The sequence below is a fragment of the Monodelphis domestica genome, chromosome 2, assembly GCF_027887165.1.
Source record: "Monodelphis domestica isolate mMonDom1 chromosome 2, mMonDom1.pri, whole genome shotgun sequence".
In the NCBI taxonomy this organism is placed as follows: Eukaryota; Metazoa; Chordata; class Mammalia; order Didelphimorphia; family Didelphidae; genus Monodelphis; species Monodelphis domestica.
In genome coordinates, this window is record NC_077228.1 from 527321965 (window position 1) to 527337826 (window position 15862).

At 39.3% G+C, this 15862-nt stretch overlaps 1 pseudogene; it reads left to right on the forward strand.

Annotated features, from left to right (window-relative positions):
* Window positions 1–8535: 8535 nt before the first annotated feature.
* The window catches only part of LOC100026970 (tissue alpha-L-fucosidase-like), a 43046-nt pseudogene continuing 35719 nt past the window's right edge, over window positions 8536–15862 (forward strand).

Below are 15862 nucleotides of genomic sequence, written 5' to 3' on the forward strand. Positions count from 1 at the left end.
TGAGACATCCTTTCAAACCTTTTGGGATGCAGCCAAAGTGGTAATCAGAGGTAAATTCATATCCCTGAGTAGGGAGAAATTCATATCCCCAAACTAGGGAGAGCAGAGATCAATCAATTGGAAATGCAAATGAAAAAACTCGAAAGCGATCAAATTAAAACCCCTCAGCAGAAAACCAAACTAGAAATCCTAAAAATTAAGGGAGAAATTAATAAAATCGAAAGTGATAGAACTACTGATTTAATAAATAAGACAAGAAGCTGGTACTTTGAAAAAACAAACAAAATAGACAAAGTACTGGTCAATCTAATTAAAAAAAGGAAAGAAGAAAAGCAAATTAACAGCATCAAAGACGAAAAGGGGGACATCACCTCCAATGAAGAGGAAATTAAGGTAATCATTAAAAATTACTTTGCCCAATTATATGGCAATAAATACACCAATTTAGGTGATATGGATGAATATCCATATCAAATATCCATACCAAAATATCCATACCAAAAATACAAACTGCCTAGACTAACAGAAGAAGAAATAGAATTCTTAAATAATCCCACATCAGAAAATGAAATCCAACAGGCCATCAAAGAACTTCCTAAGAAAAAGTCCCCAGGGCCCGATGGATTCACCAGTGAATTTTATCAAACATTTAGAGAACAGTTAATCCCAATACTATACAAACCATTTGACATAATAAGCAAAGAGGGAGTTCTACCAAACTCCTTTTATGACACAAACATGGTACTGATTCCAAAACCAGGCAGGTCAAAAACAGAGAAAGAAAACTATAGACCAATCTCCCTAATGAATATAGATGCAAAAATCTTAAATAGGATACTAGCAAAAAGACTCCAGCAAGTGATCAGAAGGGTCATCCACCATGATCAAGTAGGATTTATACCAGGGATGCAGGGCTGGTTCAATATTAGGAAAACCATCCACATAATTGACCACATCAACAAACAAACCAACAAGAATCACATGATTATCTCAATAGACGCAGAAAAAGCCTTTGATAAAATACAACACCCATTCCTATTAAAAACACTAGAAAGCATAGGAATAGAAGGGTCGTTCCTAAAAATAATAAACAACATATATCTAAAACCATCAGCTAATATCATCTGCAATGGGGATAAACTAGAAGTATTCCCAATAAGATCAGGAGTGAAACAAGGATGCCCATTATCACCTCTACTATTTGACATTGTACTAGAAACACTAGCAGTAGCAATTAGAGAAGAAAAAGAAAATGAAGGCATCAAAATAGGCAAGGAGGAGACCAAGTTATCGCTCTTTGCAGATGACTTGATGGTCTACTTAAAGAATCCTAGAGATTCAACCAAAAAGCTAATTGAAATAATCAACAACTTTAGCAAAATTGCAGGATACAAAATAAACCCACAGAAGTCATCAGCATTTCTATATATTTCCAACACAGCTCAGCAGCAAAAACTAGAAAGAGAAATCCCATTCAAAATCACCTTAGACAAAATAAAATACCTAGGAATCTATCTCCTGAGACAAACACAGGAACTATATGAACAAAACTACAAAACACTCTCCACACAACTAAAACTAGACTTGAGCAATTGGAAAAACATTAACTGCTCATGGGTAGGACAAGCCAATATAATAAAAATGACCATCCCAACCAAACTTATTTATCTATTTAGTGCCATACCCATTGAACTCCCAAAATATTTCTTTACTGGTTTAGAAAAAACCATAACAAAGTTCATTTGGAATAACAAAAGATCAAGGATATCCAGGGAAATAATGAAAAAAAAAACACACACAAATGATGGGGGCCTTGCAGTCCCAGACCTTAAACTATATTACAAAGCAGCAGTTATCAAAATAATTTGGTACTGGATAAGAGACAGAAAGGAGGATCAGTGGAATAGACTGGGGGCAAGTGACCTCAGCCAGACAGTATACGATAAACCCAAAGATCCCAGCTTTTGGGACAAAAATCCACTATTCGATAAAAACTGCTGGGAAAACTGGAAGACAGTGTGGGAGAGACTAGGAATTGATCAACACCTGACACTCTACACCAAGATAAATTCAAAATGGGTGAATGACTTAAACATAAAGAAGGAAACCACAAGTAAATTGGGTAAACACAGAATAGTATACATGTCAGACCTTTGGGAGGTGAAAGACTTTAAAACCAAGCAAGACATAGAAAGAGTCACAAAATGTAAAATAAATAATTTCGACTACATCAATTTAAAAAGCTTTTGTACAAACAAAACCAATGTAACTAAAATCAGAAGGGAAACGACAAATTGGGAAAAAATCTTCATAAAAACCTCTGACAAAGGTTTAATTACTCACATTTATAAAGAGCTAAATCTATTGTACAAAAATCCAAGCCATTCTCCAATTGATAAATGGGCAAGGGACATGGATAGGCAGTTTTCAGATAAAGAAATCAAAACTATTAATAAGCACATGAAAAAGTGTTCTAAGTCTCTTATAATCAGAGAGATGCAAATCAAAACAACTCTGAGGTATCACCTCACACCTAGCAGATTGGCTAACATGACAGCAAAGGAAAGTAATGAATGCTGGAGGGGATGTGGCAAAGTTGGGACATTAATTCATTGCTGGTGGAGTTGTGAACTGATCCAACCATTCTGGAGGGCAATTTGGAACTATGCCCAAAGGGCGATAAAAGACTGTCTGCCCTTTGATCCTGCCATAGCACTGCATCTGTACCCCAAAGAGATAATAAGGAAAAAGACTTGTACAAGAATATTCATAGCTGTACTCTTTGTGGTAGCAAAAAACTGGAAAATGAGGGGATGCCCTTCAATTCAGAAATGGCTGGACAAATTGTGGCATATGTTGGTGATGGAATACTGTTGTGCTAAAAGGAATAATGAACTGGAGGGATTCCATGGAGACTGGAAAAACCTCCAGGAAGTGATGCAGAGCGAAAGGAGCAGAACCAGGAGAACATTGTACACAGAGATGGATACATTGTAGCATGATTGAATGTAATGGTCTTCTCCATTAGTGTCAATGCAGTGATCCTGAACAACTTGGAGGCAGCTATGAGAAATAACACTATCCACATTCAGAGGAAAAACTGTGGAGTAGAAACACAGAAGAAAAAACCACTGCTTCAATACATGGGTCGAGGGGATATGGCTGGGAATGTAGACTCTAAATGAACATCCGAATGCAAACCCCAACAACATGGAAATAGCTTCTGATCAAGGACACAAGTAATACCCAATGAAATTGCATGTTGGCTGTGGAAAGGGTGAGGAAAGGGAACGGAGGGAAATAATGTGATTATTGTAACCAAGGAATAAAGTTCTAAATTGACTAAATAAATTAATTCCAAAAAATTCCCCAGAAAAACATGGACATGGTAGACAGGGACAGTGAGGCAAAGAAATTGGTCCAACGATTTCAGGAAGCAATTGGGAATGACACTCAGGAAGTGATAAGAATGTTCACATCCTTTTGTCCAGAGATTCCACTGCTGGGGATAAACCGCAAGGAAGCCTAGCCCATAGACACCAAAATATTTAGAGCAGCAAATGAGGAACAAAGGGGGTGATAAATGGTAAACAAATGAGAGTGGTGTGAAAAGAACAGCTAGTCCCTTTTTAGACATCGAGGTAGAGATCCAGAAGAAGTTACTCAAAGCCAGTTTTAGGATGATGCGTGACAGGATGTCTCCAGAAGGGATGGGCTCCTCAGTCAGTCCCATTTTACATCTCTCTTCCACACAGAGCTGAAACCTTGCTACAATGAGCCTCAGGGATAGCTTTGAAGAGAAGAATGATAAATGAATACATTGAGAAGGGGAAAAGAAAGAATACTTCCCAGGTTGACTACTCTGATGAGCAGGAATCAAGGACAGAGTTTAGTATTTGCTTATGTCTCAGGGCTTTTGATAATACTACGGAGTAAATTATCTTCCTCCTCCCAGCACCCCTCATCCCTGAAACACTGCCCAGTGCTGACTTATGCCCACCAGTCTCTATGAACCCAATTTTCTGAGCCCTGAAATAGTCCTAGATCACACATGGTTTCAGAGCCAAGAAAAAACCCCAAAGCATAAAATTCTGAGGCCTCTCCTCCATGAACTTTGAGTTCTTCAATGTAAAGTACAGCTCATCTCCTAAATAATTCAAAGGTGCTACTGTGGTTACCACAGCATCCAGGGAGTAGAATTTCTCAGAGAGAGATGACTGATTCTACTATCAAGGAGGATAAACCTATCCATCCTCCATCTGTCCAGAAACAGACCAAAAAATTGGGGTTTTTCATGATTTAAAGAGTCTGGTCTCAGATACATTCTAGCTGTATGATCCTGGGCAAGTCACCTGATCCCCACTGCCTAGCTCTTACTACTCTTCTGCCTGAGATGGAAGGTAATAGTTTAGGGGAGGTGAAAGTGAGTCTCTAAATGGGATTGAAGTCTCATTCCCAAGACCTTCCATTACCAACTGCCAAGGGCAAACATAAATAGGGAGTGGCCAATGGGGAACTCTTAACAGGTAAAGGTTGTCTTCTTTCCAGAAGTTGTTCAATGGCAATGACTGTGCCCAATTTAAGAATCCCAGATCCTCAGTACTGGGGCCATTTAACTTTTTTGTCATTGTCTCTCCAACACTTCCCACAGTATATGGCTCAGAGTAGGCACATGATCATTCTTGCTGATGGACTGAACTGACTGATCCCAGGAGATACCCAGTCTAACTTGGATGGGGAAAAGTCTCTCTACAATATCCCCACAAAAGTGATCCTCTGGCTTGGGTTAGAACATTTCCAGTGATGGAGAACTGACCACCTTCCTGGTAGCTTTTTCCACTTTGAAATAGCTATAATTGTTAAGGCGGATTTTCCTTGCACCCAATCAGAAATCTGTCCCTCCAATTTTCCCACAATGCTCCTATTTCTGTCTTCTAGAGCCAAGCAGAACAGCCCAATCCTTCTTCCACATGATTGCCCATCAATTACTTGATGGCAGTTATGTTCCTCCCACCTATTCCAGAGTTCTTTTCACAAATCCTGCCTTCGAACCAACTGTCATATGGTGAGATTTCCTGTGCTCTTCCTCTCCTACCCCCATGATCATGACCCCCAAAGGCCCATAGCCATTAAGAATGAGATCGCTTCCTTCCTTGAAATGCTCAGTACCCACATTTAAGCATTGCTGGGGAAAGGTCATTGGTTGGTGGAGATTCAGTCATTTCCATTGATCTTGAAGAGAAGTGAGAAGGGGGATCCCCAGGCTTCAGAACTCACACAGGCAAGACAGCTAAACTTTTTGGTGATGTCTCTACTCCCAAGCCCTCTTAGGATACCCTCTCCTTCACCTATTCAAATATTACCCACCCTGCATAGCACAATTCTCCTTTTACCAGGTCTGCCTACAATGACTTTCTCCTTCCCTGACTGCCCACGAGGCTGAAAATCAGCACCTCAAAACCCAAAGGCTGATGCTCCACTGTCATATTGGTCTGTGCTTGTTTCAGGTGTGGAACTTGTCCCAGTCCTCTCCCTTCCTCCCCACCCTCCAGTCCAGCAGCTACTTGAGGGAAGAGTCAGTGTCTTCTCTTCCTCTGAAGCCCCTCATTCGCAGTAAAAATTTGGAACCAAAAACTGAGGTACAGGGAGGGAAATGCTCAGTAAGAAACTACTTAACTGACTGAATGAAGGTACTCATAACCAAGAAGATCTTTCAATTGATTTCTGAACTGAGTGAGAAGTGGTAGCTATCTCCAAAACGTCATGTGGATGATTTAAGAAGAGAAGGGGGCAGTATGGTACCATGGAGAGAGACTTCTGAATTGGAATCAAGAAGCCTCGGGTCAAATCCCAGTTTGACTACTCATTTCCTGTTACCTTAAGTAAGTCACTTAATATCTAGTTTCTCAGATTCCTCATCTATAAAATTAGAGGGATGGGCCAGATGGATTCAAAGGACCACTCTTTCAAGTCTAGATCTATGATGCTGGGATTCAGTGCCATGTAGGGGAAAGAATGCTGCATTTGGAGTCAAAGGGTCTGTATGCCAATCCTCACTCTGATACTGACTTCAGACATAATCTGAAGGACGTCATTCCCCACATCCCTGAGCCTCTCCTCCATCATCAAAATGAGAAGAGCTGGCATTCTGGAGAGCAATGTGGAATTGTAGCAAAAAGAATGAATAATATGTCCATTCCCCTGACCCCCAGATGCCATATGAGGCATATGTAGGCCAACAAGATTAATGGCAAGGAAAAAGACCCCCAAATCTTACATATATACATACACACACATACACAGAAAATGTATTCAGGGCAACAATTTTTGCAATAGCAAAGAAACAAATAAATACATAGATGATGCCTGGGAAATATCTATACAAATTGTGTCTATACAAAACTATAAAAACATAGTGGAAAATGGCTACATTATAAGAAATGACAAGGGACATAGAAAAACTTGGGAAGATTTCTATAAATGGATGCAAAATAAGGAAAGCAAAATGCACACAATGGCTGCAATAACATGGCCATGGAGGAAAGAATGACAATTGCACAATGAAAAGGAATGTCTGGAAGAATATGATGACCAACCGAGGCCCCCCCAGTAAGACACAAGAAAACTCTCCTTTGATTCTTTCCAGAGCTGGGAGACTCTGGGTATGGAACACTGAATATAATAGCTAACTTTTCATGCATTGCTTGGTTTTACTGACCTCCCCACCCCTCACTTTTAATTCTTCACAATGAGGGATAGCTCTCTGGGAGGGCAAAGGGATATACTAGAAATGTAGGTGATGGGGCAATTCTTTCTTAAATGGGAAGTTGGACTAGGTGGCCTCTTAGGTCCCTTCTATTTCCAAATGTAAGACTCACGGATCCTATGACTAATGGGAAATAACTGTGACAATGGAAAGATTCCAGTACAAGGAGTTCAAGTTGTCACAAACTAGCCTCAGTTTCCCCACCAATGAGAATATTGGCCTTACATTCAAAGAGGGAGACTGTGGTCATGAGAATTGGCTACGATTTGAATCTACTAGGGAATGTTACAGAATCACAGAATGTCGAGAGTTGGAAGGTGCCCTAGTCCAGCTCATAAAAGAAGCCCCAGAATAACATACCTATCAAGTAGTCGTCTAGAGTTGGCCCATGGCACTTCAGAGAGGACGCAGGTGCCATTATCTGAGGTGACCCACTCCACTTGGAGCAACTCTCATGGTCAGGAAGTATATCTGTCATCAGGTCTAAACCGGCCAAAAGCAGCTTGCATACTTTGTTCTTGGTTCTGCCTTTTAAGACCCAAATAACAGGTGTAGATCTGGTTCCACCTGACAGTGTTTTGAAGATTTAAAGATTGCTGGCATGACTTCCAAGACTTCACTCCAAGACAAACAAGCTCAGTTCCTTCAACTGATCTTTCATAGAATGTAATCCTGTTCACTCTCCATGTTATATCAATATTTCATTAAGCTGTGTTGTTTACATTGAAACCAAGATGCAGGTTTAACCCCTAAGGATCCTTGTTGTCTTCATCTTCTCTCATCATCCATGAAGACACCAGAGCCTGTCCAGGTAATTTGGAAGACATCCTGACAGGTAACCATTCTGACTTTGTCCTCCGGAAACCAAGCCACTGGGGGTAGCTGGGTAGCTCAGTGGATGGAGAGCCAGGCCTAGAGATGGGAGGTCCTGGGTTCCAATCTGGCCTCAGACACTTCCCAGCTGTGTGACCCTGGGCAAGTCACTTAACCCCCACTGCCCAGCCCTTACCACTATTCTGCCTTGGAACCAATACACACTATTGATTCCAAGACAGAAGGTAAGGATTTAAAGAAAAGTTGATGGAGATGCATGCTGGGAGCAAAGGTAGCAAAATAAGGGACTCTTAGTTCACCCAAACCCCCCAAACATAAAAAAATGGAAAAGAAAGTATCGTAAAACAAAGGAAAGCATGATGGACACATCTCACTATGGAGAGAGGGGGGAGCAGCAAGCGTTCATCTTGGGTGTGCCCACGGCCTTCTAGAGAGGGAGATTCCATCATCCCGAGATGGCCCATTCCACTTTGGAACAATTCTTTGGTCAAGAAGGGTATCTCTCATCAAGTCTAAATTGGCCAAAAGCAACCTGCATCCATTGTTCTTGGTTCTGTCTTTTTAGACCCAACATACCCAACTCACCCAACAGTGGGTGCTGGGTGGGGGGAACTTGCAGAGCACCTACCGGCACAGCCCTACTCACTGCCAAGCAGTCTGAAGTAATGAAACAGCAGATAAGGAGCAGCCCAAGATGAGGGGTACAGAGATCTGAGTGCAGCCCTATGTGAGGCCTTGGCAATGAAACTGGCTGGGAGAAGGGGGGAACAGAAAGAGTGAAGGAGCTTAGCCCTATTCACTTCCGTGAGACCTGAGACAATGAGATGGCAGAGGGGGAGCAGCCTAACACTAGACATACTCTCTTCCACATTACCTGAAATAACAAAAGGGCAAAGTGGGGAAAGGCCAACACAGGAGACAGGGAAACCCAAAGCATGGAGGGCAGAATCTACCTGGAAAAAACTGTGGCAAGATTCCCCAGAAGAAGGCAGCTGGCACGCTACACCCCGAATTAGAACAGCCTGGACGCATGGTCTCTGTCCTCCTGGTTTGATGAGGCCAAATTCGGCATGTTTGTGAACTGGGGAGTGTATCCATGCCTGCCTGGGGCGAATGGTTCTGGTATAACTGGAAGGGCTATAAAAACCCAGATGCTGAAGCTTTTATGTGCAACAACTACCCTCCGGGCTTCTCCTACTCCACTTTGGCCCCCAGTTCCACACGAAGTTCTATGATCCCCAAAAGAGTGCAGAAATCTCTGAGGAGGCAAGGCCAGGCATGTGGTCCTGACCTCCGAGCATCATGAAGGCTATACAAACTGGCCCCGTCCTCTATCTTGGAACTGAAATTCTATGGACAGAGGGCCCCACTTGGATCTTTCCTTCAAGAGAGAAGAATATCCATCATGGTCTCTACCACTCTCTCCTGGAGTGGTTTCATCCCTTCTATTTGCTTGACAAGCAAAACAACTTCATAACACAGAACTCTGTCACTGCCGAAGACCTACCAAAATTGGTTGATCTTGTGAACAGATACAAACCTGACCTGATCTGGTCTGAAGGAGAATGGGAAGTCCCAGACACTTACTGGAATGCCACTGAGTTTCTCAACTGGCTGTACAATGGCAGCCCTGTTAAGGATCAAACTGTGGTTAATGATCAATGGGGCAAAGAAGATCTATATAAACATGGGGATTACCTTACCTGCCATGACAAATATAAGCCAGACACTCTTCCAAAAAGGAAATGGGAGATGTGCACCACCCTTGATAAAAAAATAAAACCTGGGGATATCAGAGAATGCTGTGGGGTGGGTCAGCCTCCCACAGGGGATGGGCTCTTGAAGGGGGGACAGTGTTGGCGGAATGGTGGATGGGACACAGCTTTCACATTCATCCCACAGCACAGGTTTCACAAGATAAACTGCTCTGCCTTGGCTGAGACTTGGCTTTATTTTATACCTTCATGATCACACATCTACTTGGCACACAGTTTCATTCTCAACATACATGTTTCCATATAACATAATAACAGACAGGAAGTCTAGGGAGATAGCCAACAAAACATTTTTGCTAAGTGCAGGGTCAGAGGGTAGAATCAGCATGACCCAGATATAGGTTGGGGAATTCAGAGCACAGATTTGCCAGAAGTTTTTATGCCTAAAAAAGAGGGTCCTACCTAAGTGGGTATATAAGAATCCTTAGGTTTAATTTTGTAAGTGGGATCTCCTGGTAATATCCTGGAGGGACAGAGTGGGACATCTGTATTAACCCTGCAAGCATGTTGCTCTCATCTATTTTTCCTGGGGCTAAGTAAAAATAATAATTATAGCAATTCCATTAATAAGGAGATGTTAATAATGAAAGTCACTTAGGGGGGTTTCAGTGGGTGTTTCCATCCTTCCTGGGGGCTGTTGTGCAGTCCCCAATTTCCACTTGTGACCATGTCAAACAGCATGGTCTTTGATGGCTCCCAGCATCTCTCCCCACCCCCCTTGCTTCCCCCATTTGAATAAGTTTATTTAGTCAATTTAGAACATTATTCCTTGGTTACAATAACCACATTATTTCCCTCCCCTCAACCCACTCTTCCCGCAGTCACCCTGAAATTTCATTGAATATTACTTGTGTCCTTCATCAGAACCTATTTCCATGTTGTTGTTTACACTAGGATATTCTTTTAGAGTCTACATCCCCAACCATATCCCTTTGACCCATGTATTCAAGCAGTTGTTTTTCTTTGGTATTTTTACTCCCTCAGTTTTTCCTCTGGATGTGGATAGTGGTTTTTCTCCTAGGTTCCTCTGAGTTGTTCAGGGTCATTTCATTGCCACTAAAGGAAAAGTCCACTACATTAAATTGTACCACAGTGTATCAGTCTCTGTGTACAATGTTTTCCTGGTTCTGCTCCTTTCACTCTGCATCAATTCCTAGAGGTTGTTCCAGTCCCCATGGAATTCCTCCACTATATTATTCCTTTGAGCACAATAGTATTCCATCACCAACATATACCACAATTTATTCAGCCATTCCCCAAATGAAGGGCATCCCCTCATTTTCAAATTTTTTTTGCCACCACAAAGAGCACAGCTATGAATATTTTTGTACAAGTCTTTTTCCTTATTATCTCTTTGGGGTACAAACCCAGCAGTGCTATGGCTGGATCAAAGGGCAGATAGTCTTTTATCACCCTTTGGGCATAGTTCCAAATTGCCCTCCAAAATGGTTGGATCAATTCACATCTCCACCAGCAATGAATTAATGTCCCAACTTTGCCACATGCCCTCCAGCGTTCATTACTTTCCTTTACTGTCATGTCAGCCAGTCTGCTAGGTGTGAGGTGATACCTTAGAGTTGTTTTGATTTGCATTTCTCTGATTATAAGAGATTTAAAACACTTTTTAATGTGCTTATTAATAGTTTTGATTTCTTTAACTGAAAATTGCCTATTCATTTCCTGTGCCTATTTTTCAATTGGAGAATGGCTTGATTTTTTGTACAACTGGTTTAGCTCTTTATAAATTTGAGTTATTAGACCCTTTTTCAGAGGTTTTTGTAATAAAGATTGTTTCCCAATTTGTTGCTTCCCTTCTATTTTTGGATGCATTAGTTTTGTTTGTACAAAAACTTTTTAATTTGATGTCATTAAAATTATTGATTTTACATTTTGTGGGGTTTTTTTTAGCTCTTGCTTGGTTTTAAAGTCTTTCCTTTCCCAAAGATCTGACAAGTATACTATTCTGTGTTCACCTAATTTGCTTTATAGTTTCCTTCTTTATATTCAGGTCATTCACCCATTCAGAGTTTATCTTGGTGTAGGGTGTGAGATGTTGATCCAAACATAATCTCTCCCATACTGTCTTCTAATTTTCACAGCAGTTTTTATCAAATACTGGGTTTTGGTCCTAAAAATTGAAATCTTTGGGTTTACCATAGACTGTATTGCTAAGGTCATTTACCCCAAGTCTATTCCACTGATCCTCCTTTCTGTCTCTTAGCCAGTACTAAATTGTTTTGATGACCACTGCTTTATAGCATAGTTTGAGATCTGGGACTGCAAGTCCTCCTTCCTTTGCATTTTTTTTTTCATGATTTCCCTGGATATCCTTGATCTTTTGTTCTTCCAAAGGAACTTTGTTATGTTTTTTTTATAATTCAGTAAAAAAGTTTTTTGGTAGTTCAATGGGTATGGCACTAAATAAGTACATTAATTTTGGTAGGATTGTCATTTTTATTATGTTAGCTCATCATACCCATGAGCAATCAATGTTTTTCCAATTGTTTAGATGTAGTTTTAATTGTGTGGAGAGTGTTTTGTAGTTGTGTTCATATAGTTCCTGTTTTTGTCTTGGCAGATAGATTCCTAAATATTTTGTTTTGTCTAGGGTGATTTTAAATGGAATTTCTGTTTCTAATTCTTGCTGCTGAAATGGGTTGGATATATATAGAAATGCTGATGACTTAGGCGGGTTTATTTTGTATCCTGCAACTTTGCTAAAATTGTTGATTGTTTCAATTAGCTTTTTGGTTGATTCTCTAGGATTCTTTAAGTAGACCATCATATCATCCACAAAGAGTGATAGCTTGGTCTCCTCATTGCCAATTCTAATACCTTCAGTTTCTTTTTCTTCTCTAATTGCTTCTGCTAGTGTTTCTAGTACAATGTTAAATAATAGAGGTGATAATGGGCATCCTTGTTTCACTCCTGATCTTATTGGGAATGCATCTAGTTTATCCCCATTGCAGATGATGTTTGCTGATGGTTTTAGATATATACTGTTTATTATTTTTAGGAAAGGCCCTTCTTTTCCTATACTTTCTAGTGCTTTCAATAGGAATGGGTGTTGTATTTTATCAAAGGCTTTTTCTGCATCTATTGAGATAATCATGTTGGTTTGCTTGTTAATATGGTCAATTATGTGGATGGTTTTCCTAATATTGAACCATCCTTGCATTCCTGGTATTAATCCTAACTGGTTATAGTGAATAACTCTGGTGATCACTTGCTGGAGTATTTTTGCTAGTATTCTATTTTAAAATTTTGCATCTATATTCATTAAGGAGATTGGTCTATAGTTTTCTTTCTCTGTTTTTGACCTGCTTGGCTTTGGGATCAGTACCATGTTTTTGTCGTAAAATGAATTTGGTAGAATTCCTTCTTTGCTTATTCTATCAAATAATTTGTATAATGTTGGGATTAGTTGTTCTTTGAATGTTTCATAGAATTCATTTGTGAATCCATCTGGACCTGGGGATTTTTTCTTAGGGATTTCTTTGATGGCTTGTTCAATTTCTTTTTCTGATATAGGGTTGTTTAGGTAATTTATTTTGTCCTCTTTTAGTCTAGGAAATTTATATTTTTGTAAATATTCATCCATATCACCTAGATTGCCATATTTTTTGCCACATAATTGGGCATAGTAGTTTTTAATGATTGACTTAATTTCCTCTTCATTTGAGGTGAGGTCTCCCTTTTCATCTTGGATACTGTCAATTTGATTTTTTTCTTTCCTTTTTTTAATTAGACTGACTAGTACTTTGTCTATTTTATTTGTTTTTTTTCAAAGTACCAGCATCTAGTATTATTTATTAAATCAATAGTTCTGTGACTTTCAGTTTTATTCATTTCTCCCTTGATTTTGTTGATCTCTAATTTAGTCTTCATCTGAGGATTTTTAATTTGTTCGCTTTCTAGTTTTTTAATTTGCATGCCCAATTCATTGACCTCTGTCCTTCTTAATTTGTTAATATATGAACTCAAGGATATAAATTTCCCCCCTGAGTACTGCTTTGGCTACATCCCATTGGTTTTGAAAGGATGTCTCATCATTGTCATTTTCTTCAATGAAGTTATTAATTGTTTCTACAATTTGTTCTTTAACTAACCAATTTTGGAGAATCGTATTGTTAATTTTCCAGTGAATTTTTGATTTACCTCTCCATGTACCCTTACTAATTATTATTTTCATTGCATTGTGATCTGAGAAGGTTGCATTTAGTATTTCTGCTCTTTTGCACTTGTTTGCAATGTTTTTAGGTCCTAATACATGATCAATTTTTGTGAATATACAATGTGCTGCTGAAAAGAAGGTATGTTCCTTTTTATCCCTATTTAATTTTCTCCACATATCTACTAACTCTAATTTTTCTAAGATTTCATTCACTTCTCTTACCTGTTTCTTACTTATTTTTTGGTTTTATTTATCTAGTTCAGATAGAGAAAGGTTCAGGTCTCCCACTTGTATAGTTTTTCTATCCATTTCATCCTTGTGCTCCTATAGTTTCTCCTTTAGAAATTTGTATGCTCTGCCATTTGGTGCATACATGTTGAGTATGGATATTTCCTCATTGTCTATACTGCCTTTTATCAGGATGTAATTACCTTCCCTATCTCTTTTAACTAGATTTATTTTTACTTTGGCTTTGTCAGATATCATGATTGCGACTCCTGCCTTCTTTTTATCAGTTGATGCCCAAAAGATTTGACTCCATCATCTTACTTTCACCCTATGTGTATCTACCTTCCTCATGTGTGTTTCTTGTAGGCAGCATATGGTAGGGTTTTGGATTCTAATCCAATCTGCTATTTGCTTGGGTTTTATGGGTGAGTTCATTCCATTCACATTCAGAGTTATGATTACCAGCTGTGTATTTCCAGAATTTTGATTTCTGCTCCTAGTCCTGCCTTTTCTTCTTTCATCCTTTCCTTCTAAACCAATGTTTGTTTTAAACCAGTCCCCCTAATTCCCACCCTTATTTTACTTCCCTTTCTACCCCTCGCTTCTTATTCCCCCCTTATTTTCCCTATAGTCTTTCTAAAATTACCCCCCCACCCTCTCCCTCCCTTGTACTGCTTCCCTCCTCACCAGTTAATTTATTGCTGTTCTACTCCCCTATAGGGCGCAAATATATTCTCTGCCCCAATGGATTGGACTGTTCTTCCCTCTTTGTGTCAATTTCAAAGCATGTAAGAGTTGAGTATTTCCTATCTCCAACCTCTTTACCCTTCCAATGTATTGATGTTCTCCCCCCTCCCGCCATGAGCTTCTTTGTGACACATGAATTTACCCGCATTTGTTTCTTTTCCCATTTCTTTTAGTATTAACCTCTCTTTTTTAGCTCTTGTTGTATATATCTATATCTATATATCATATATAAATATATATACATACACATACATGTATCTATGCATGCATATATCTATATACCTATTTATGTCCTGTCCTTTCATCCTATACAGTTTGTCACTGTTCCCTCTAAGTGTAATACTTCTAGCTTCCCAGGTGATAACAACAGTTTTTAAGAATTACCAATAACCTCTTTTCTTATAGGGATATATATCATTTTAACTTATCGAGTCTCTTAAATTTTTTTTTGTTGTTTTGTTTTGTTTTTCTTTTTTCCCTCTTTTTAAATTACCTTTTGATGATTCTCTTGAGTTCTGTGCTGGGACTTCAAATTTTCTGTTCAGGTCTGGTCTTTTCTTTGCAAATTCTTGGAATTCTTCTATTTTGTTGAATGACCATACTTTCCCCTGTAAGAATATAGTCAGTTTTGCTGGGTAGTTGATTCTTGGTTGTAGACCTAGTTCCCTTGTTTTCTGGAATACCATTTCCATGCCTTTCAGTCCTTCAGTGTAGATACATCCAGATCCTGTGTTATCCTCCCTGTGGTTTCATGGTATTTGAATGACTTCTTGGCAGCTTGTAATATTTTTTCTTTGTTCTGATAGCTCTTGAATTTGGCTATAACATCCCTGGGTGTTATCAGTTTCAGGATTAAGTACAGGAGGTGATCTGTGGATTCTTTCAATCTCCACTTTTCCCTCTTGTTCTAGGATATCGGGGCAGTTTTCTTGAATAATTTCCTGTAGCATTGTGTCCAGGATTTTTCTTTTGTTCTGGTCTTCTGGTAGACCAATAATTGTTAAATTGTTGCTCCTCAAATGATTTTCTAAATCCTCTGTTTTGTGAATGAGATGCTTCATATTTTCCTCAAGTTTTTCATTCTTTTGCTTTTGTTTTATAGTGTCCTGCTGCCTTGTGAGGTCACTTAATTCTAGTTGTTGTATTCTGATTTTTAAATAATGGATTTCATTCCTGGCTTTTTGGTCATCCTTCTCTTTCTGGTCTGATTTTCTATGGAGGTCATCTTTCATCCTCTTTACCTCATCTTTCATCTCTTTTGCCTCATCTTTCATTTCCTTTTCCTCATTTTCCAGCTGATTAATTTTGGCTTTCAAGACAATGTTTTCTGTTTCCAGA